General features: G+C 41.9%; 1 protein-coding gene across 3 annotated transcripts in view; it reads left to right on the top strand.

Moving 5' to 3' along the window:
* ESRRG (estrogen related receptor gamma) overlaps positions 1-25,091 on the top strand; it is a 703,351-nt gene that overhangs the window by 59,052 nt on the left and 619,208 nt on the right. The window contains exon 1 of one of the 3 annotated variants that reach the window (XM_070767940.1): positions 2,996-3,274. The exons of the other annotated variants lie outside the window; for them this stretch is intronic. The gene's annotated coding sequence lies outside the window, so the exon portion shown is untranslated. Of the gene's footprint in view, positions 1-2,995; positions 3,275-25,091 lie in introns of those variants that run through there. 3 annotated transcript variants of the gene reach the window in all.

Genomic DNA, 25,091 nt, shown 5'->3' with positions numbered 1-25,091 from the left:
AAGACATAGTTGGAGAAGGCAATGGCACCCCACTCCAGTACTCTTGCCTGGAAAATCGCATGGACGGAGGAGCCTGGTAGGCTGCAGACCATGGGGTCTCGAAGAGTCAGACACGACAGAGTGACTTCACTTTCACTTTTCACTCTCATGCATTGGAGAAGGAAATGGCAACCCACTCCAGTGTTCTTGCCTGGAGAATCCCAGGGACGGGGGAGCCTGGTGGGCTGCCGTCTATGGGGTCGCACAGAGTCGGACACGACTGAAGCAACTTAGCAGCAGCAGCAGCAGAAGACATAGCATGGGCTTCCCGGGTGGTGCTAGTGGTAAAGAACTCACCTGCCAATGCAGGTAAAATAAGAGATGTGGGTTCCATCCTTGGATTGGGAAGACCCCCTGGAGGAGGGCATGGCATCCCACTCTTGCCTGGAGAATCCCATGGACAGAGGAGCCTGGTGGGCTGCAGTCCATAGCGTCACACAGATTCAGACACGACTAAAGCAACTTAGCTCTCACGAAGATATAGCACAGACACTGGACGGCAACAAAGAACCTCCCAACCATTATTTGTTGAGAAGCTATGGCTTCCTGTGAGAGTGCTCATAGGAGTAAATGAACCCAGCTTGAGTTGCTTTTACATTTAGGAAAATATATTAAACACATTGGCCACCTCATGCGAAGAGTTGACTAATTGGAAAAGACTCTGATGCTGGGAGGGATTGGGGGCAAGAGGAGAAGGGGATGACAGAGGATGAGATGGCTGGATGGCATCACTGACTCAATGGACGTGAGTTTCAGTGAACTCCGGGAGTTGGTGATGGACAGGGAGGCCTGGCGTGCTGCGATTCATGGGGTTGCAAAGAGTTGGACACGACTGAGTGACTGATCTGATCTGATCTGATCTGATGTTTAGTGTCAGGCTAGGTCTGTTAAGAGAATAGAAAATAATTTTAAGTCTCTCTTTAAAGACTTAAACTGTCTTTGCTCAGAGGCTCAATAGTATCCAACTCTTTGTGACCCCATGGACTATAGCCTGCCAGGTTCCTCTGTCCATGGAATTTTCCAGGCAAGAATACTGGAGTGGCTTGCCATTCTCTTCTCCAACACTATCTTTAGGGAAGTACAATAATGCACAAAGAACTATTAAGATAACAATACAATGTAGATTTGTACAGAAAATGAATGCTATGTGACAAATTCATATGTATGGTGACAGAATCAGAACTTGGATTGAATTTTGGGCTACAGGTTTTGTTTTGTTTTGTGTTTTGGTTGGTCTGGGTCTTTGTTGCAGTGCGCAGCCTTCTCTAGTTCTGACACTTGGGATTAGTTGCCCTGTAGCATGTGGGATCTTAGTTCCCTGACCAGGGATTGAACCTGTGTCCCCTGAATTGAAAGGTAAATTCTTAACCACTGTACCACCAGGGAAGTCCCCAGTTATTATTTACAAGCTGTGTGACTCTCACTTCTTTAAGCCATGGTTTTCCCACTTGCAAAATGGGCATAGGTTTATCTGTCTTATTAGATTATCATAGAATCAAATGGGACTGAGTATTTGAAAAATTTTTTTGGTGTGTAATGGAGACTACACACCTTGCAGGAGGAAAGGAGGAAAGACACTGGAAGCACTGTGCTTGAGAGTAGGGGTCATGTCTCAGCTGACATGTACCCCTGATTCTGGCCCTGGGCCTTGTTCTGAGGGGGCGCGGTAAATGTTGATAAATGCATGCATACCAGGCACCTAGGGTCAGCCCTTGACCTATATTATTCTTTAAATCTTCCCAGTAATCTTGAATGGTAGATATACTGTCTCCATTTCATAGGTGAAGAATCAGAAGTTGAAGATTTTAAATAACTCAATCTCAAGTAGGTAGACAGCAGTCGGGTCAGGATAGGAAGCTGTCATTACATTACAGGGTAGGGAATGACCATTACATCTGAACCATAGTGTGGGCAAAATGAAAAGCAAAAGATGTGGGTAATTGACCAGGTGCCCAGGCAGTTTATGGGCCAGCTTTCAGAGAAGCAGGTGAACACTGCCCTGTGCTGCCTGACGCATTGAACACGGCCTTTGGTTAAACCATCAGCCCTGATTTCTACCCTTTGAAGTCAGATGTGCAGTTGTGAGAAAAGACCATATACTATACCATAGCCTAGACTTGCCATCAGAAAGGACACTGGGGCACACACAGATACTGAGGTGGTTAACCAGGGACTTGGACTGCGTTAGCCCCAGCGGTCAACACCCCGGCCCTAAACCCCACACTCTTCACTTTCCCTCTTGGAGCTGGCAAGGTCTAGAATCTCCATTCTCCTCCATCGTAGGGTGGTAAAGAAGGTGATGCTGCACCAAACAGCATATTCATGCTCTGCTTGCCCAATCCTAAAATCCCAAGAGCCCTATTCTATTAGTAGGTCCACCTGGAGTGAAGTTTTATAGTTGTGGCCAGTTTAGAATCAACAGTAAAAAAGATGGCCCCCAACCAAACAGGAATTTGAAAACTCTGACTTCTGAACTTGGAATTGGGTATACCCAGGTCTCCAATCCTGATTTATTTTTCCTCGGTTTATTTGTGAGGAATGTCCAGGGAGCCTGAAATACTCAACGCGGGATTAGTAACCTACCATGGATCTGAAGTTTTGTATAACAGAGAGCCGTGCCTTTTAAAAATTAGGGTTCATTTTTTAAAATTCTATAAAAATAACAGTCCATGGTAGGTCAGGACAGCAGGGATTGGGGACTATGTTTAATAAAAGTCCAGGAAATACCTTGTACTGTTGGCAGAGTCGAGCCGGTAACAGTATTTAGATTCCCAGGGAACTGCGCTAACCTATTCGAGGTGAAACCTGGGATGGGGTGGGAGGGGAGAGATGCCTTGTACACTCCTCTGTGACCTGTGGTAAGTCTGCTGGGTTGAATTGTGTGAAGTTGTCAAAGGTGGTTCTGCTCTCCAGCCCTTGGCACCAGCTCTGCTGAAATGTGATACCATTGGTTTTCAGTAAAGGTTCCTTTCTGCAGGGCTGCAAACACAGATCAGCTGCTACTGTGTGTACACAACCAGGGAGCAGATCACCCAGCACATTCAAAGCAGCCTTTTTAACCCCGAGACTTTCCAAGATCTCCTCTGCACGCAGGAAGTTTCCTTCTCTGTTGTCAGATTTAGCACCGCGCTCTTGTCATCAGATCCGCGCTAGACTCCCTGCTGCACAGTAGAGAGGCTTCCTTAAGACATTTGTCCTTGAAACTGCACCAAACTCTTGGAAGAGCCCAGAACGTGTAAGTATGTACGATTTAGGCAGCGAGCGGACAGGGCAGAGCTGCAATCAACCATTATACAATATCCGATTAGCAGTGCAGGAGGGATTTTTCTGACGTTTTGTTACATTCATTTTCCATTCGTTCTGAGGAAACAAATCAATTCTAGCTTCTGATACAGTGACTTTGCAGTAGATGGGGTTGTAATATGTTAGCTTTAACTATTTGCTGTTCTCATTTAGCGTGGAGATGTGACTTGTGGGACGATGATGGTGGGCGTTAAACTAGAAAACTTGTAAATTTTGATTAGGAATAATAATTGCTGAGCATGTCCATCTTGAGAAACAAGTTTGCTTTGCGGAATGTTTTTAGAAGAATTAACCACCTAAATTCATGGACAGTATAATGAAAGTGGACCGTCTTTGCTCTCAATGAAACATATTAGTTTGCAGTTTTAATTTACTCATAAAGAGCATTCCACTGGGGTTTTTGTCTTAATTGAATCCTACCCAAGGCTGTCAGTGTGATGTTTTACTGGCTTGTGTGTATCTGGTTAAGTTACTTTGCTGGTTTGCAGTCTGGTTGAACTGTTGTTCAGGCACTCTTTGGATCCTAAGAGCAACCAGGTGAAGGAAATGCTCACAAAATTGGGTGGGGGTGGGGGGAAGGAGGATTTATTTTCAAGGGTGGTCGTGTTACTCTTGAAAGCTGTTTAGCTGCACATGTACGGCTGTCAGATGGAGACCACAGACCAAACACTCTGAAGCTCTAAGTCGAATGTCAGCTTGGCCACTTTCGTAACTCCAACCAATAAAAAGCCCGTGCCCCTTCGCCATCAATTTTTAATATGTACCAATACTTGGGTTTATAAGATTAATTTCTCTCCGATTAGGCTGATTGATAGCTGGATTGTGGTTTCTTAAGAGCTGGTTCCCTGAAACCCACAGCAGGACTGCATTCCATTTAACTAGTGAATGTAAAAACGGGTAACCATGGATTCAGCCCCCACTCACTGCCAGTGCAATGACTTGTTGTAAACAATACAAATGAGCTAGGAGAGCAGAGGCAACCAGACATGAAATGATTTTAATAGAAATTACGGTAAAAGGTCATGTGATTTGGGATCAGCTTCTGTTCAGTTTTAAAGGGAAAGTCCGTCTTTTCTCCCCCACCTTGCCCACCCTGCCCCCCTCTCCCCCCTCGCCTATTCCCAAGCAACCCAAGTAGACAGCTCCACAAACTTGGTGGGTCCCAGGCTGTGCTTCCGTGGGGAAGGGTGGCCACTGTCATGCTGGGCAAAGCGTGGTGACTGGTGGGTTTTCACGTAAGTACCTTCCTTTTAGAAACCCAAAGGACATCTGTGTCTTCCTGGGCTTCCTCCATGGAAGGTCGTGCTAAAAGTGTGCTCTAGAAGTCCTCAAGCTTTGATGTAGGAGGAATAGGTCATTTTGTTCCTTGGCTTTTATGTGATGCCACTGTCTTTTCTCTGCCTTCCTAAATCTCCGGATTATTTGAGAACCTTGGCCTTTCTGAAAACTGATTCTTGGCTTTGGGAGCCACTCCTGCAATATGGTAATGAGCACAGGCAGATTCTGGGAGAAGCGCCGTGTCTAACCTCTAGGTTGGAGCCCAGGCAGACCTTTGCTGAGTTCTACAAGGACGCGCCTTTGCGATATGATTTGCATTTCTCTGATAGAAGTGGTTTCTGGACGTGAGTGTGGTTGTAGATTCATACATTTGCCTTCAACCAGGAATCATTAACACTGTATATGTGTCAAGTGCTACCCCTGTGGTTTGTTTGGTACTGATCTCAGCTGTGTTTGTTAAAGGAAATGAAAAAAGAAACTCTAGTCTTCAGAGTTGGGGGGAAAGGGGACACTTAGAAGCCAGATTTGGAGGGTGGTCCTGGCTGGTACCCAGTGTGCAGGAATGAAGGGGTTCAGAGTCACTGTGTTGGACAATCCTGGGCACCCTGAGGAAAGGTCTGTCTCTACGTGTGTTATGTCTCAAGGTGAAATAGACTCGAACTGGTCTATGCACAGATGGTAGAAATCATCGTATCATCTTGGAACAAAAGATCATGCTGTATGTATATCTTACCTCGTTTTATCGTACAGATACTTCTGAATAGATGCATCGTTGTACATATAGAGATGTCATATTGAATAATAGAATTTGGGTTATTTTTCTATTAATGGCTTCATTACAATAGACCCCATCAGCACGTGAAAAAAAGCTTGGGGGTTGTAATTTAGAAGTTCAGTAAGATAACAGAGCATCAGTCTTTTCTGTATCCACTCAGGAGTTTTATCTAGTGGACTATTTGTTTAGGCCTATGAGTGTGAAGACAGTACTTATATTTAAACTTTTTTTTAATTAGCTTTTTAAGATGTTGGAGTGCCTCATCACATGCTTAGACCGAAGGATTCTTTAGAATGTTATGGTTCTCTTATATAGCTTCATGGTTTGTTAGCTCTTGTAATACCAGGTTTGCTTATCTAAAAGAAAGGAAAGAAGAAACTGTAGTCATTCATGTTGTGAGGGAAAGGAGCAATTTGAAGCTGACAGGGGAACACCAAGTCTTGGTGAGGTGATAAATGATAATGAAATACAGTATTTTTACTTTTCCCAGCTTTGATTCCCTACACCGAAGAACAGGAGTAAAGTGTCAGCTACAAGGTGGTTAGAAGCACAACCCGTGGAGTGAGACCTGGGTTGGAGATTTTGTTCCGGACCTGATCACTGTGCTTAAGAATTGGAGCAAAGTGACACATTGTCCTCTGTAGACTGAGGAAGGTCAGGCCCGCTCATGGGCAGGTGAAAGGGTTAACTGAGCTGATGCATAGAAGGTATTTTCCACCATGTCTGGCATATAGTGAGTGCTTCATAAGCTGTTCCTAGTTTCATTATTATTTTTGATTGAGGAAACATTTGGTGAAGTAGAATCCTGCTCTAAGTGTTGGGTCAGAGATCAACAGTCACATCATGGGCCCGTCCTGCTCTAGTGATGGTTGTACATGCAGTAACTTGATCATCACTTGGGAGATGGTGATTTAGTTTGTAACCTAGTATAGTTTTTTTAACATAACATTTTCTGTAGGCCCAAAGTAATATCTTTTTGCCATGTACTTTTTCATTTCCATGCAAATTATTTAGAAAGTTATTTACCTTTTTTTGGTGTGTGTATTTCTGATTTCTGATACTGTGGGTGTTTGAGGCAACGTGAGCATTTTCTCTGTGATCCTGTTGCCAGAGCTGAGAGCAGAAGAACACCTAGAATTATAAGACCTTCATCATTACATCAATCCTAAAAGCTTAAAACTAGTGGTAACTAGTTCTCAAAGATAATCACATCTACTAAAGAGCAATAGTAATTCACAGGGTAGTAAACATGAAAGTTACATGCTACCAAAGAGATATTTCTTTTTTAAAAAAAAAATTTTTATTGAAGTATGCTTATTTATTGTGTTGTGTTAGTTTCTGCTGTAAAGCAAAAGGATTCAGTTATACATATATATATATATATATGTATGTATTTTTTTTCACACATTCTTTTCCATTGTGGTTTATCTTGAGAAGATTGTCTACATGTTTGCTGTGTCCTTTGACCTTCCTGAACTCTAAGCTTCTGATTCTCTGCTTCGTGGTCTGTCTCCCCACCTCTTTCCTTCCTTCCTTACCTCCTACTGTCCCTCCTTCCTCCCTTTCTTCCTTTTATCTCTTCTTATTCTCTCAACTCCATAGCATTTTCATTTTCTTTGTGAATCAGAAGGGTTCAAGGGAAGAGAAAAAGAGGGAGAAGAGACCCACAGTCTTTTCATGTTAGTCCTGGTTTTATAAATGGAAACTTTAAGAAGAGTCAGAAAAATCTGTTTTTCTTTCTCCTGCTATTGAACTGGAGAGGCACATCTGAAGTGACCTGCAGACTCCAGGGAAGCCTCGTTCGGTAACTATTTGTTGATTCATTGATTAAACGGCCTGGAGGGAAGGGGCATGAGGTACGGAGATCCCCTTAGTAGTGAGAGCTTTGAAACCCCAGGCTGCAGTGTGCAGTAGGTTGGCTTCTCTGTGACCTTCCAACCACTAATCTCCTTTAAGAACTGAATCAAAGCAGTTAAGGGATTTTTGTCAGATGGATTTTGCCTACAGTTGGGTTTTTGGCAGTTGCGTGTCGAAGGCAATACATTCTTCACAGGGATATGAATTTTTTTTTTTTCCAGAAAGGAATGAAGACGAGATGCCAGCAGGATTCTCTAGAGAGGGACTCTTGTTTATCCGTGGTAGTGTTCCGGCCAGGACAGCTGTAAGGTGGATGACTTTCTCACACTTCCCTGCCAACCTCCTCCTTAACCACCCTTGTCTGGTGGTCTGGTCAACAAATGCTCTTGTGCAGCAGGTCCCTCTCCATAATCTTCTCTTCCAAGGGCAGAGAGAAAGCCTGCAATTAGAATTGATATCATGTGAGTGATGACGGGTGTCTGGTATCTACTTTCAGGCAGTGTAGTGTGTAGAATTAGAGCTGGAGATGGTTCATTTTAAATGGATAAATGACTGTTCCAGAGTCACACAACCCATGAGTTGTACAGCCAGGGCTATAAGCTGAGATTTCTGATTCCCAGGCTTGCACTCTTTTAAGGGCTCCTGCTTTCCAGTGAACAGACCAAAAAAGAGAGAGTTTATATTACATTGGAAGAAAACAAGCCAGTTTAGTAAATGGTAAGGCTATTTTAAAGATATTACTCAAAAGAGACATATACATCTAGTTGTAATCCTCAAGCTGTAATTTAGAAGCTCAGTGAGCCTTGAGAAAGATACCAAGTCATTCTGAGCTGTGATTTTCTTCATCATACATCTGAGATTAAAATAATAAAAAATCAGTGACAATAACTAAGCAATAAATATAATGCTTATATTTTAGGTTTGTTGTGAGGATTAAATAAGATTATGTATGGAAAGTCCCTAATCTTATGCTTGACACAAGATAGATATCAGTAAATATTACTGTCATCCTCTTTTCTTTTCAAGGTTGGTGGTGGAGTCCTGTAGGGTAGAATTATGAGGAAAGTCTTCAGAAGGCATCTGGAAATGTGTAGCTCAATGATTTTCAACATTTTTTTTTCTGCTTTAACACATACAGAAAAATATATATGAAGAATGCTTGTTGGTGTTGTTGTTTAGCTGCTGAGTTGTGTCTGACTCTTTGTGACCCCATGGACTCTAACTTGTCAGGCTCCTCTGTCCATGAGATTTTCCAGGAAAGGATACTGGAGTGGGTTGCCATTTCTTTCTCCAGGGGATCTTCCCAACCCAGAGATCAAACTCAATCTCCTGCACCGGCAAGCGGATTCTTTAACACTGAGCCATCAGGGAAAGCCCATGCTTGGCATAGAATGATCAATAAATATTAACACGGTGGTGATGATGATCATGGTGGTGGTAGTGATGAAAAGATGCGAATGCTGATGCACCTGAGGTCCTCATACCGCAGATGAACCCAGGGCTATAAGCAAGTCCTAAAGCTTTAGTTTGGATACACTGCTTCCTTTCCTACCGTAGAGAGGAAGTCACAGTGTTGGTGAGCAAGAGCTGTGCCGTTATATCTACACTCATTTAAATTAAAAAGAAAATCAGTGGATACATTTATATGTATGGCTGAGGCCCTTTGCTATCCACCTGAAGCTATCACAATATTGTTAATTGGCTATACTCTAATATAAATGAAAAAGTTTAGGAAAAAAATCATAGGCTTCAGTACTTTGTCGTTGTTCAGTTGCTAAGTCGTGTCTGACTCTTTGCAAGCCCGTGGACTACAGCCCGCCAGATTCCTCTGTCCATGAGACTACCCACTGGATGCTGGGGTAGTTACCATTGTTCTTCTCTTGTCTTCAGACAAGAACACTGGAGTGGGTTACCATTTCCTTCTCCAGGGGATCTTCCTGCCCCAGGGATTGAATCCATGTCTCCTGCATTGCTGGCGAATACTTTACTACTGCACCACCAGAAAAGCCCCCAGTTCTATGTTACTGGTAACAAATTACTAGCAATTTGGTTTGTCTAGAAGATGCTATCTTTCCTCGCATTTTGAATGGTGCTTTACATCCTAGTCCTGAACTGATGGGTTTGAGCCTTGAATCAACCACTCATGAACTATGATGACCTAGGAAATAACTGAGTTAATACCTGGAAAGTATTAATAGTAAGAAAAATGTCTAGTACACAGTAAGTGTTAGAAGTTCTTTTTTTTTTTTTTTTTAGAAATTCTTAGAAGTTTTTGTCTCTAAGCTATTTGATGGGGCAGCATCCTACCTTCAAGATTCCCTCTGAAAAATCACCATTGTTAACACCATGGTATCATTAACAATAAAACTGTGTTTTAGTTTTAACATAATAAAAGCTGCTCTTTATTGTGTACTTACCATTTAAAAAGGCGTTATGCCATGTGTTTTAAATGGTATCATAATTGATTTAATTCTCCCATTATTCTTTTGAAATAGATAGTGTTACTTGCATCTTATAAATGAGAAAATGGAGCCTACAAGAGGTAATAGAACTTGCCCAGCTAGTGAATGACAGACAAAGGCCTCCAATTTATAATCTTCTATACATATCTCCCCTGCACTGCTCACTAAGTTGGAGACAGTTTGCAGAGTTGGTGGAAAATGTATATTTTCTGGAATGAAAGAGACCCAAGAATCATGAAATAGATTTCTTCTAGGACATTCAGGGGCTTCCCAGGTGGCTCAGATGGTAAAGAATCTGCCCACAGTTCAGGAGACCTGGGTTCGATCCCTGGGTTGGGAAGATCCCCTGAAAAAGGGAATGGAAACCCACTCCAGTATTCTTGCCTGCAGAATTCCATGGACAGAGGAGCCCAGCAGGCTACAGCCCATGGGGTCACAAAGAGTTGGCCACGACTGAGTGACTAATACACACACACACAGGACATTCAGGAGACTCAAACCAGAAACAGGGAAGATGATCACGGTAAAAAGCAATTTATTTTATTCACTCGATAATCAGAAAAATCTAGAAATATACTTTAACTTGATCTTAAGGACAGGAAGAGATAAGAGGCAGTGGTGGAAAAGGGTAAAGAATAATGAGGAGGAAGAGGAGAGTGAGAGAGAGAGGTGGCAGAGAACATGGCTATCATTTAACACTCAAGCAATCGTGGAGGTAGATGATCCAGAATCATCATCCTCATTTTAGACGTTATTTTGTCCGAAGCAACACAACCAGAAATAATGGACTTGGGATTTACTCTATGTATTCTATCTTTACATCCAGGGCACTCTCCTGCTACATTATTCTGCCTTTTGAGACAGAAAGATTCATACAAAGATACAGACACGTGAAGAGAAAGAAACATAGGTACACTGACATGCAGACAATATTAGAACCATCTTTTAGCTTTTACAGATGTGAACACAAAGACTTTCCAAAGTCCCTTTGTGCTTTTCCAGCTATAGGCATAAGCTAGATTAATTCATATGCGGAAGACAAGATGCTTAAGAATATTATTAAATATTTAATGCTTTTTATTTAAAATTAGGTTTTTACTTCCTGAGTTGATTTTCAAAAAAAAAAAAAAATCTTGTGGGTTTTCAGTGACACTTTCTTCCTAATTGTACAGATGAAGAAAAGGAGTTGTGCAGAAGTTAAATTATTTCCCTAAGATCATAGGAGTTGATAGCAGATATGAAAGTCCTCTAGTTTTTGACCCTCCAGAAAAAGACTTTTCTCTTTCCTTCGATGATCTCTTCTAATTGGTATGGTTATCACTTAATCAGTTTCTAAGAACTTGGAGACACACGGATGGAAGAGTCACACCTGTGTACATAATGAGGTTCTTTCTTCGAAGTGGAAAGAGAGGTTGACCCTTCCCTGAAGGTTTTCGTCTTGCCTTCGAGTTCGGAAGACCATCTCCTGATCTTTAAGGAATGACATCAGGGCTGTAGTTCACAACGTTCTCTTTTCCCCTCGAATCCAGGCTGGGCACTGGAGAGAATCCCGTCCTTCTTGTGCTTAGCCTCCTGGGGTCCACCAGATGCTATGGTCTCTTCCCCAGACAGTTGCCTGCTGCTCCCACGATATGTCCGACTGGCACTCTGTTTGTAAGGCAGATGGAGCTCCCTTTCAAGAAGTACTTTCTGCTCTGCATGCTTGTTTTGAAGATGTGGGTTTTTGTTACGTACAGGGGGCCAGGAAAAGAGGGAGGTCCCAAACTGTTGTGTGAGAAACAAGAGGCAGTCCAGCTACAGTGGAAAGAGGCAAATGTGGAAAGCTTCGTAATTTCCAAGGTTAATGCCAAGGTCAGACCACCTTCTCAGTCAGTTTAAACAGAATCCCTAAAGTTAGACCACTGGAAACACTTTTTCCTTCTCAGGGGAAAATATGGTAACTGCCCAATAACCCTTTTTCTGTGTTTAAATGATGAAGGTAGAAAAGGAAGATTAAACGGGGGTAAATGTGATGGCTTTTCACCTTTTCTCTTAGAAAGTCATGGAACCATCTGGCCAGCTTTGAGGAAAGCTGCTTGAAAATAACTGTGCTTGTCGATAAATAATTGTTTTCTTACCAGGTCCACTGAAATAACATGCAGAATGACCCCTTCTAGCTTTAAATATTTCTTCTAATAACACATGATATTTGTGTAGTGAAAGTTTATAAAGTCACAAATTATCATTTCCCTTTGATAGCTAAGTTAACTTGGCAAGATTAAGTGGCTTGTTCAGAGGGACACTATTAAAAAGAGAGTGGAAGGCTCAAAACTGAGTCTTCTGACATCTAGATCTAGATTGCTTCTACCTCTTAGCAATTCCAGTCTTGACAGAGGGCTGGTGTGGGGTAGGACTGAAAACCGAGTGGGAAGGGCATTAGAAAAGGGAAAAAAGATGGGAGAAAAAACAGCCCTGAGAATATTAGAAGAAAGAACTTGTGATGTCTGTTTTTTTTGTGGGTGCAGTACCTGTGGCTACAGGATGGTGCAAAGATTCTGATTTTTGTCCTCACACAAAGAGTCAGACACAACTGAGCGACTGAACTGAACTGAACTGAAAGATGAAGGCTGGGGTTTCCCAGGTGGCTTAGCAGTAAAGAATCCACCTGCAGCTTGGGAGGCACGTGTTTGATTGCTGGGTCAGGAAGGTCCCCTGGAAGAGGAAATGGCAACCCACTCCAGTATTCTTGCCTGGGAAATCTCATGGACCAAGGAGCCTGGCAGACTACAGTCTATGGGGTCGCAAAGTGTGAGACATGACTTAGCGACTAAACAACAAAGATGAAGGCCAGGGGACAGGGGAAGGGGAGTCCCCCCCGGATGGCTCATACAGGATGCTGGTGACTTCTCCCTGCCTCAGTCCCCAGACTTTCCCCTCTTAGGTCAGGCACTGGAGTGAACATACACTGTCAGCTTCTTAGCAGATGGAATCGAGGCAGCTCTAAGCAAAAGAGAAATGACCTTGTACATGCACACTTAGTTCCTTGTCATTCAATGCCCCGCCCACTTCACCCGTCATAGGAGCATAATCCAGGACAGTAATAGCATCTTAAACATGAAGGAACAACTAAGTGAGATCCAGGGTGTGAGTGGATGGTGCAACATTCCTTCACCAGAGCAATTAATACCCTTCGGATAAAACTGCCTTGGCCTGATACTTAGTTAAAATATGGGTGCCATTTCTTTTTTCCCCCTTGGGAATGAAACCTTATAAGTCATGTGGATATTAGAAAGTGGAAAGAATGTGTGTTCTCTCTCCTTTGAGCTCTATTTTTCTAATCCCTGGTCAGTAAGATCCTAACCCAGTTCTGATAATCGTGTGAATTTCTTGGTTTGTCTTCATTCTCAGACTATGTCAGAGTACTTAGATATTTCATAATGGCTCTGAAATCTTCAAGTTGATCTGGCATTAGTCAGAATTGACCGCAGATTCCTGGTAGGAAGTCCATTCAAGCTATTGCTAATGCTTCAAAAGTACTGTATGTGACTGGCAGAGTGAACACACTGGTGTCCCAGAGATGTCAGCTTTTTGGCCTCAAACCATCTTTAACCAGCAGCTACCGGCTAATATTTCAGCATTACTTTTAGAATGTCAAACTATTATTATCATATGGAAAAAAAATTGTTCAGTTGAAAGATGCATGCTTAAAATGTTTGTACGCTAGAGGTTTACTCTCTATATCTCTCTACTGGATTATTTAATAATTTAAAGTTTCACTTTCTTACTTCTAGAAATTAGAGGACAACATTGCTTTCACTCATCTGCTATGTTACACAGACACAGTACACGGCAGAGGTAAAAGATAAAAGATCAATTCTTATGGATCTCAGAGTTTCAAGCTTTTGAGGCTGGGTTATAGAAACTTTGTAATTATTGTGGGTAATCTTGCAGAAAATTAAATGTTGAGTTTGCATAAGTGAAGAAGTTTGGACTGTTTTGCTTACCATAGCTTGTTAGTGGGTAAGCATCTCACCATCCCTGTCAGGCTTTGGGTTTCACTTCACTGCTAGTAAAATGCTATTTGTAGCATGAGTGAAATCCCCAGTAGGGACACAGCATCTTACGTTTGAGGCATATTTTAGAGAACCTGTGTCTGTAGTTCACTTGTCTGTTTCAGAATGACTCTAGACCAGTGGTTCTCAGCCAAGGGCAGTTTTGAACCCTAAAGGACAATGTTTGAAGACATTTTTGATTATTGCACCTGGGAAGAGGGTGCTTTGGGCATCTGATGAGTAGACACCACAGATACTGCTAAACACCATTCAATGCACAGGGCAACTCTCTATACAACATGGAATTTTTCAACCTCAAATGTCAACAATATTGAGATCGAAAAGCCTTGCTTTTCCAGAATTTAAAAGGTAAGGGAGAAAGTAGGTTGCTTTAACATTTTCAGATTTTATTTATAAATGGATGATTTCATGATTAGCATTTCCCCCATGGGATGTAGAATAAATATAAAAAATACAAACAAGTCATTTTGTTGTTCAGTCACTAAGTTGTGTCCTACTTTTTGTGACCCCTGAATTGCAGCATGTCAGGCTTCCCTGTCCTTCACCATCTCCTGGAGTTAGCTCAAACTCCTGTCCATTGACTCAGTGATGCCATCTAACCATCTCACCCTCTGTCACCCCCTTCTTCTCTTGCCCTCAATCTTTCCCAGCATCAGAGTCTTTTCCAATGAGTTGGCTCTTTGCATCAGGTGGCCAAAGCTTCAGCTTCAGCTCCAGTCCTTCCAATGAATATTCAGGCTTGGTTTCCTTTAGGATTAACTGGTTTGACCTCCTTTCTGTCCAAGAGACTCTCAAGAGTCTTCTCCAGGACCACATTTCGAAAGCATCAATTCTTCAGTGCTCAGCCTTCTTTATAGTCCAACTCTCACATGCATACATGACTACTTGAAAAACCATAGCTTTGACTATAAGGACCTTTGTCAGCAAAGTGATGTCTCTGCTTTTTAATACACTGTCTAGGTTTGTCATAGTTATTTTTTCAAGGAGCAAGCGTCTTTTAATTTTGTGGATGTAGTCACTGTCCACAGTGATTTTGGATGTCACATATTGGCTTTAAAAAAACAAGTCAAATATTTACTTTAAAAATATTTGGGATATATTATGTGCATTGTGGCTATTGAACTATCAATGCATATAACAGCCACTATCCCACAATATCATAGCTATGACTCATGAAGAGCTTGCTGTGTACCAGGTACTGTCCAGAGCATCTTCCCATATACTGATTCAACTGAACCTCAATGCAACTCCACCGAGGAGGTACCATGACCATGGCCTTCAGTACTCAGACACTGCCATGCTTGACTGTAGGAATAAGGTGAGCTCTTGGCAGGAAATGTATGGAACAGAGCCATGGCAGCACTGACAATAATATGTGTGGGAAGAAGGCGGCTTTATTGTTCTAAATGCCCCTGGTTGCTCAAGCTTTTATTCTCCAGGGCTGTTATTGCCAAAGCACTTCTCTGGGAAACTAGGATTGGCATCATAAAGCAAGTTTATATTTGCTTCTAGAGGAAGGAAAAAGAAAAAGGTTTTATAACCCTCTGCTTGCCAGGCCTGCACCTGGTTCCATGCCTGTCCATCTTTTCCTCTCCAGTAACCGTTCTCAACAGAAGTGATCTTCTGGTTGTGTGTAACTGATGGAGAGTGAATATCCATGGTCAGGAAGTGGCCGCTCACCCTTGAGGCCGTAACCTTCTCTCTGACTGTTCTCTGTCTCATCTCTCTCCCTTTAAAATTTCAACATCAAGGTGGGTTTGGTACACTAAAATCTCACATGTCAAAAAAAAAAAAAAACCAACAAAAACCAGGTAGAATCTCTCTGGGCAAGTCTCATGGGAGAGTCTCCAAGAACACATTTAACATGGAATTCTCCCTGGAAATGCTATGTCAGAAGTCATATTCCTGGTGGGGGCTTCTGGGAGAATTGGGAAGTTATTTAGATTTGCTGCTTTGACACTTTCTGAGGGTTCTGAGTCCAGGGAATTAAGTTGGTCATAGCTACACAGCTCACCTTTGCCAAACTGGCCTGTTGTATTAAATTTCAGTTGTCATAAAAAACCGAAAAGGAAAACATCACAAATAACTGGAAATATATCAGTATTCTGAGCAGCAGTATTTATGGGGCACGAATAGATATCCTAGGCTATTTATCTTTCTAGTAGCAGTTGAAACACCTCTGCTTTTCTCTTACTGTAAAAGGCCTGGTACTAGAATTGGGGAAAAGTGGCAGTTCAGTGGCTGACTCCTTTAAGTTCTTGCTTTCTTCTCCTTTCCTTCCTCGATGAAAACCCCAAATAGAATACAGTAAGGATATATTCAAGTTTGGGGAGTCTATAGAGAGACTGGGTACAGTAGAGACTTGGCTACAAAGAGGCTGAGTTCATGTAGTATTATACACACACACACACACACACACACACACACATATATATACACCTGGCTGCATTGGGTCTTAGTTGCAGCACACAGACTCTCTAGTTGCCGCATACGAGTTTATTTCCCCTGCAACATATGAGATCTTATTCCCCGACCAGTGATAGAACCTGTGTCCCCTGCACTGCAAGGTGGATTTTTAACCATTTACTCACTAGCTTGTGACCTTGAATCAAATTACCATTGCCCAGTTTCCATGACTGTAAAATGGATCAAATTATAGTGTGTCTGTATATATATATGTATATGACTGTATGGGCTTCCCTCGTAGCTCAGTTAGTAAAGAATGACTGTAAAATGGATCAAATTATTTTATCTATCTATCTATCTATATATATATAATGAAGATTAAATAATGTGAAATATACAAAGCACAAAATGTAATAGGTAAAGGGTTGGTGGTTTCTGGGGTAATACCGCTCTTATTGGATCATTAATGTACGTATTGCTATACATATAATACTTCTGGAGTCTTGAGAAGCTGGACTCACTCAGTTCTTAGGTTTCTAAAAACTGTGGTCCGAGGACTACACATTTGGATTCACCTCTGTACTCATCATTAAAATGCAGATTCCGGGCCTCTAGCTGGAGTGTTAAATAGGAATCTCTAGTGTTAAATGTCGGAGAAGGCAATGGCACCCCACTCCAGTCCTCTTGCCTGGAAAATCCCATGGACGGAGGAGCCTGGTAGGCTGCAGTCCATGGGGTTGCTGGGAGTTGGACACAACTGAGCAACTTCACTTTCACTTTTCACTTTCATGCATTGGAGAAGGAAATGGCAACCCACTCCAGTGTTCTTGCCTGGAGAATGCCAGGGACGGGGGAGCCTGGTGGGCTACCATCTATGGGGTCGCACAGAGTCGGACACGACTGAAGCGACTTAGCAGTAGCAGTGTTAAATGTAGGCTCCAGTAACTTGTATTTTTAGAAACACCTGGTGGGATTCCCATACAATTCAGCGTTTGGGGAGCACTGAGTTAGTGGACATCCTTTCCTGCTCTGTGATGCCCTTCCCTTCCTTTCCGCAGCAGCAGAGAGAAGTCTAGAGAATTTCAGCTCCTCTAGCTGAAGGTTCTTCTCACCCAGGTGGAGTCTTGTCTTTGAAGGTAGGAATTCACCACTCTCCAGTTGATAAAGTTCTTTTTATGGTCGGCCCCACGGGGTTAGGTAACCTCAATGATGTGATAATGAGGGGGGACCAAAGGTCACAAGATTGTGAACATCTGTGAGGAGATTGTAGGCTTAGCCTCTCAGGTGAGGGAAAGGTGAGCGCATCAACTGTGCCCACACTTCAAAGCCTGGAGCTGGTTTGCTGCAGCTAACTTAATTATCTGCGCTATTGATATCTTCAACAAACATATCTATACCCTAGATCCGGTTTCTTGATACGTGGTCCGAGAGAGCAGGAGATGGCTGTTCTGCTGCCAACTTCCTAAAATGCTTTTGAGAGTCAGCTGGGTCGCCTAGTCCTCTTTCGCTCTTGGATTAAATATAAAAATAACTATGTAAAGCGTCGCAACCCTCTTTTCCCTGTCTGCTGAAACGGCACTCTCCTAGGCTTTTTCTAGAACCCGTTAGAGGAGAAGGAGGCAAGACAGGGTAACGATATGTCAGACTCTGAAGCCTTACATCAGATGTTCTTCCAAGACGGATCCTGCTGTTAGGTCTCAGCAGAGAGAGTGAAGAGCTGGTGGCGCAGGTACCTGCCTGGTGAAGGGTTGACCGAGTGGCCGGAGTCTCTTCTGATGTCACCGCCCTTTTTCCCTTCTCTCCGTGGCCTTGTTAGTTTCACCGACCTCTCCCATCAAAAGCCTGGCAGGGAAAGAAATACAACCCAAACCAGGCGACCTTCTCACTTCTAAGCCATCCAAGTCTTGAATATCGAGCAACATTTGAGACTGTAGACCAAAGGGAGGGATTTGTCTCTCCCAGGTTTTTGCTGCTCCAAATCAGCCTCCTCCCTCGTTACCCCCCAAACACTAGCACCAGCTTGTAAACAGCATCTCAAAAAGAAGGACTTCAATCTCTTCAATCCATGACACTCTTCCTTTAAAAAATTTTTTTTTATTTATTATTTTTGGCTGTGTTGGGTCTTCCCTGCTGCTTTTCTCTGGTTGTGGAGAGCTGGGGCCACTCTCCCTTACAGTGCGAGGGCTTCTCATTGTGGTGGCCTCTGGTTGTGGAGCACAGGCTTGAGGGCACACTGGCTTCAGTAATTGCAGTGTGTGGGCTCAGGAGTTGTGGCTCTGGGACTCCAGAGCATGGGCTCAATAGTTGTGGTGCAGGGGCTTAGTTGTTCCATGGCATGTGGGATCTTCCTGGGCCAGGGATCAAACCTGTGTCTCTGGGAGTTGGCAGGTGGATACTTTACATCCTGAGCCACCAGGATGTCCCTCCCCCACTACCCCACGCTTCCTTTAGATTGTAGCTCTTGAGAACAGATTTCTCTGCCAGATGTTGTTTTCATTTTTTTACCTCCTTACAAGGAATATTTTTGGGTCTGCATCCAGAGCAATGGGCATTATGGTGGATCTGTTGACTTTTCTGCCAGGGATGTGATCTGAAATGGAAAGAAACCAGATGACTCAACCCCCTATCTCGGCCCTGAAATGGAATACAGTACCCTGTGCTTTGCCACCCAAATGTAGCCTTGCTGTTGAAAGCTGGGATGTCACCTAGGCAGAGACCAGAGGAGATATGTTCCGCTTTTTGCCTTCTTTTCTTTCACGCTTGTAAAAGTCTCTCACACTTGCTGCCCCAGCTTTCATAACACGGTCACTTTTTAAAAATGATTTAATTAATTAAACTTATTTTTGACTGTGCTGGGTCTTTGCTGCTGCGAGGGCTTTTTCTCTAGTTGTGGAGAGTGGGGGCTACTCTAGTTGCAGTGTGCGGGCTTCTCATTGCAGTGGCTTCTCTTGTCGCAGAGCAGAGGCTCTAGGCATATGGCTTTCAGTAGCTGTGGCTCCCAGGCTCCAGAACACAGGCTCAATAGTTGTGGCTCACGGGCTTAGTTGTTCCTTGGCATGTGGGATCTTCCCGGATCAAGGATCAAACCCCATGTCCCTTACATTGGCAGGCAGATTCTTTGCCACTGAACCCCCAGGGAAGCCCAAAACATGATTATTTTAAATGATAAAAATGCTGGGGAGGGAGTGCTGGAGCATCATGTAAAGTGACTGTGTTATCTGTCTCACGTTCCAAATACTGATACAAACAGAATTAGTTCACACACCAGGGGTGTCTCAGGGATTCATTTTAAGTTGACAGTGAATTTGGGCTTGAGATTTTCCCCCGTGACCACCCATGTTGAAAAACGTTGGCTAAACAAGACAGTGCTGGGCCACCCTCGATCTGTAAATTCACTCAAACTAATTCATTAACTAACCCTTGATTTTAAATAGTAGTGAGCAGAGGTGAAAAAGTAAATGACTGTTTCATGTTCTTGTTTTTGGTGAGGTGGTTCCCCATACCTGGCGTATCAGTCTTATTTTATTTGGAGGAAAGAGCAAAGATGATGTACATTCATGGGTTCTTTAACGATATGATTTCTCAGTTCATTAAGGACTACCTTTTAAAATATATCTGATTTGTAGATTGAGTGAAGAGAATGCCGATTCCTTTTTATCTTGCATTAAATTTAGTTTGTGGCTAAACTAAGACTTTCTGTTGTCTTTCTAGTTCTCCCAGCCTTGTCTTTCTATTCCCGCACAGTGAATTTAATAAAGAAACTATCTTGGAGTAATAATTCCGACAAGCCCTGGACATTCCTTTGGGGGAAGAGGACTGACCTTTTCCTGTTTTTAATAAAACCTCTGTGAATTTGGGTTTGGCTCTTGTGCAGTCCTGTGCAACTGTCTTTTTATTCCAGAGTCACGGGTGGGATGAGTCCATTTATTTCCCATGAATTGGGAGCATGAATGCAGTCCTGGGCTCTTGTGAAGTTTGTAACACATATGGCCTATTACATTTGGTTCTTACACACATTTAGCTACTTTGAGTTATATTATTTTCTATTTTGGTGGTAGTTAGATTTTGTTTTTTTATTTGTGATTCAGTGCCCCATCTATTTCTAAAAGAACTAGGAAGGAGTCATTTTGTAATACGAGATTGAATTCTGCTCTGGTGATTGGCAGGACGTTTTTTCCTAACGGTGACGCTGGCGATTTTAAAAGCTTCATTTTTGTCTTTGTCTTGAACAAGGAGCATTTTCCACCTTATTAACTCCTGAAAATCCCACTGGATGAATAATTTGGAATGGAAGAACTTAAGACCTTTTAGGGTGAGAAAAAAGAACAAATCTACAAAATTTCTTATGACTATTCTTTATGGTCACTAAAAATATTTGGCACGCTAAGTAAAATAGCCTATCTATGAAGGTTGGATATTTTAAAACAGAATAATGTGTATAAAATAATAATTTCTAAGAGGCACCTTCTCCACAGTCTCAAGAAGATACCTGTACATTTGTTTCGATTGTTTAGACTCACTCAGAGGCATTTATTCCCTTGTGTCTTTCTATGTCATTTTCAAAGTTGTTTTGATTTCATAACTCTAAGTTGACTCTTTTCTCCTGAATCATAGCATATTCCCTGAGAAATAGAGGAATTTAGTTGCTTAAAAAGGTAAAGATGTCTGAATAAAGTTAATTTAGTATAATATGATACAGCAAGCTGATTTTTATTAAATCCCAATAAAGACGATGAGTGTTACTTTACCCATGATAACGGCCATGGTCCAGCCCTCTTCAACCATGTAAGAATATAGATTTCTGGCCAGGGTTTATTTGGCATCGTCTTTCTTTAGCTCGCTTAGCTTAATTATACAAATATGAGAATCCAGTAAATGATGGAGACATTAAGAAGTTCAGAGGAAAGGGGAAATCACTGGACTCATAAAACCTTTAAGTGGATCTACATTATCTTTGAATTAAATATAACTCGGCAAAGACTTTTGTTGACCTTCACAATATGACCTCAATCATCATTTCCTCACATTCTTTTCCACTTCACCCACGTGCTTTGCATTGCCTTCTCAGTGGGGGATTGGATGACAGCAAGAAACTCCTAGTCTTTTTTTAAGAAGAATATTTTTATTGAAAATGCAGCATGAATACAGAAGGCAACACAAATCAAATGCATGTCCTAATGCTCTGTATTAGAATCCCAGGGACGGGGGAGCCTGGTGGGCTGCGGTCTATTGGGTCACACAGAGTCGGACATGACTGAAGTGACTTAGCAGCAATGCTCTGTATATTTATATATTGTATGAAATATGTGGACATATATGTGTATATGTACTGCAAAAGTATTGTACACCAGCTGGGACAGGAAATAGAGTTTTGCTACCCCAGAATCCCTTCCCTGTGCCTCACCCAATCACAACCCTTTGAACCCCCCCATAAGTAACCATTATCCATTATAATAGTCACTTCATTATATTTTTAGAAACACATTTATCACCCAGTGGGTATCCACAAACACCATGTTTAGTCTTGGCCATTAAAAAAAATCGATATGCCTTTAAGTCTTTTTTAATCTGTAAAGTTCCCTTTTAATCCCTTTCATTTCCTTACAATTTATCTATTGAGGAACTTGGGCTCTTTGACCTATAGAGTTTCCCTGAGCCTGAGTTTTCCTGACTGTACACTCATAGTCCGTTAGACAAGTTATTCAGCCCTGGCTGTCCTGCAAATTGGCTGCTGGATCCAGAGACTGGGTCAGACTCCAGTCTGATCCTTTTGGCTCTACTGTAGGTGGTGTTTGACAAGGCTGCAATCGTAATTGAAGCCCAGATTGTTCCAGTTGAGCCAGTGGGGAGCCCTTTGAGTTGGGTCTTGAGTCCTTTGGTCATTGTCTTAAAAGCCTTTAACTTTCCTGCCCTCTGGTAATACAAGATGTTCCAGGTTCATCTTGTATATTTCCTGCCCTAGATCTGGAATCAGCCATTTTCTCCAAGAAGCTCTGGTTTCTTTAGGTGAGAAATGTTAGTCTTGAGTGCTAAGGATACTCCCTACTACTGAGTTTGTCATTGTTTCCTAACCCTTTGTAAAGGATAGGATTGGGAATCTCTATCAAAAACTCATAAAATGATAGAGATAGTTTGCAGTTTATCTTACTATATATTTTAAGAGCTTATGAATTCATATTGATACTCTAGTTCAAATGTGAGATTATAGAGTTTTATTTTACCTCTTCTGCATTACATTTATATATCCTTCCTTCCAGAAGAATGTTGGTTCTCAAAGGCACAGGGGGATAACAGAATTAGAATATCACATAATTAACTCATTTGTTTTATCCCAAATTATGTGCACAATAGTCTCAGGAAAATAGTGCTAAAACTAGGACCATTGTAGGTATTGTAAATTTTTTTTTTTTTTTTTTGCATATGGTACCCTTCATCCTTCTCTCATTTTTAAATAGTTATGCTATATCCACATTGTCAGAGCATAGTCAGTAGATACTCTGCTGTCTACTGCTTAGCCTCCTTCTAGCTAAATTCTGCAGCGAACTATATATTTTGATATTCACCACTAGTCCTTATGTTGTTGGCCTAATTGTTTTGATTGCCTGAAGCTCATTTTCTAGCATGTTCTTTTGAAAGGACTCTGCTGCTGCTAAGTCACTTCAGTCGTGTCCGACTCTATGCGACCCCATAGACGGCAGCCCACCAGGCTCCCCTGTCCCTGGGATTCTCCAGGCAAGAACACTGGAGTGGGTTGCCATTTCCTTCTCCATTGAAAGTACTCAGGGAGACAATATTTTTTCGGTTCTTGCCTATATCCAGGCCAGTTTGTTTGAACCTTTAATACTTGTAAATCAGTTTTGCTGGATATAAAATTATTTTCTTTTATTTAATATAGCAAATGGACAACTCTGATTTCTAATGGCCTAAAGCATTGCTTGTGTGCACGTGTGCTAAGTCACTTCAGTTGTCTCTGACTCTGTGACACTCTATGGACTGTAATCCACCAGGCTCTCCTGTCCATGGGATTGTCCAGGCAACAATACTGATGTGGGTTGCCATGCCCTTCTCCAGGGGATCGTCCTCAAATGGTAATTTAATTTTCTTAACACTGTATGTCACAGTGGTTTTTTGTCACAGTAATTTTGCCTAAAATTCCAAAGGATTTTATTAAACATGTCTTAGTATTGTTTTGGGGGGCCAATATTGGCAGATACATGTTATAAATTTTAATGTCATTTCAAGTTTTTTTATACTTTGGAAATTTTCTGGAGTTATGCTGCTGCTAAGTCACTTCAGTTGTGTCTGACTCTGTGCGACCCCATAGACCGCAGCCCACCGGGCTCCCCCATCCCTGGGATTCTCCAGGCAAGAACACTGGAGTGGGTTGCCATTTCCTCCTCCAATGCAGGAAAGTGAAAAGTGAAAGTGAAGTCGCTCAGTCGTGTCCAACTCCCAGCAACCCCATGGACTGCAGCCTTCCAGGCTCCTCCATCCATGGGATTTTCCAGGCAGGAGTACTGGAGTGGGGTGCCAGTGCCTTCTCCAAGTTATAGTTCTTAATATTTGTTATGTTTCCTTTGGTTCCATCTTCAGAATCTCTTGTTACCTGTATGTTCAATTTTCTTTGCTTATCTTTACTATTTGTCTCTTACTCTTCAGACTGTTGTATCTCTTTCTTTTTTAGCCTTCCTCCTTTTTACCTTTTATATTCATTAAGGAATTATTTGTTGTGTTTGTTTTTAGTTTAGCTGGCATTTATAATTTTTTTCCTTTTATTTCAGTTCTTTTCTGAGTCCTGTCACCATATTTATGAGTCCTTTAAACCTGATTGTGATGTTCTTTGTATTTTATATCCTTTCTTAATGTCTTCAAACTTCTTTTGAAATGATAGGTTATAGTTTTGATCTGTTTTGAGAGAATGTCTCTCCAGCATGCTTTTGTTGTGTTTAGGGATTTTTTTTCTGCTCCTTATTCTTTATTGTAATTATAATAACTTTGTATGAAATTTAACCTTGATACTTTTTCATTGTTTATTTTTATGTGAAATTAATTTTCGTGTCAGTTTAGAATGAAGTAGAGTTCAAGAAGTCTCACTAGCTTTATAAAGCTTTCTCTTCTGTGTGTGTGTGTGTACTGTTGGGGTTTTAAGAATATGGTAGATCACTTCTTAGGATCCCCTCCTGCTTTCCCCTCCTCTGCTTTGATCTAGACCTTCTCTTTCTTGCAGGTTTCTTATTCCATGCTGCTCAAGTTTATTGTCTTATGCAGTAGTGTCTCCTCAATGGGGATTGACTCTGGAAGAGGAACAGTTCATGGTTGACAGCTCGTGGGAATTAACCTGCTTTGTTCCTGTCAGTCCTACTTACTGTGGGGCTGTTGCACTTGGGTTTAAAAAAGGACGAAACTCCAGTGAGTAGTGTTGGGTGTTTGTAGGATTCCGCTCTCAGTCACATTAGTTATCATAGCCATTACTTCCTTCTTCCTGTCATCCACATGCCGATTCCATGTAGGATCTCAGTCCCATTAGTTATCACGCCTATTACTTCCTTCTTCCTGTCATCCATGTGCTGATTCCATGTAGGATCTCAGTCCCATTAGTTATCATGCCCATTACTTCCTTCTTCCTGTCATCCACGTGCCGAGTCCATGTAGGATCTGTGACTCTTCGTAGTTTGCCCCATTGAATTGTTTGAGATTTATGAGGAAATTACATCTCCTGGTTTTGTTGTCCATGGATTTAGGGTTTTTTGGTGTGTGTGCAGTTGTTCTATTTTTACAGCATTCAAAGGATTGAAAAACTGTGTTGCCATCGCTGCCAACATTTTTCTGGAATTCTCTCCCCAGCTTAGTTTAAATAGTGGCCCATATAATTAGTGGCATGTATATTACAAACAGCAGTCTAGGAAAAGGGATATGGCC

Source organism: Bos indicus, chromosome 16 (assembly GCF_029378745.1).
Source record: "Bos indicus isolate NIAB-ARS_2022 breed Sahiwal x Tharparkar chromosome 16, NIAB-ARS_B.indTharparkar_mat_pri_1.0, whole genome shotgun sequence".
Lineage (NCBI taxonomy): Eukaryota > Metazoa > Chordata > Mammalia > Artiodactyla > Bovidae > Bos > Bos indicus.
This window is presented reverse-complemented; position numbering and strand designations above follow the sequence as displayed.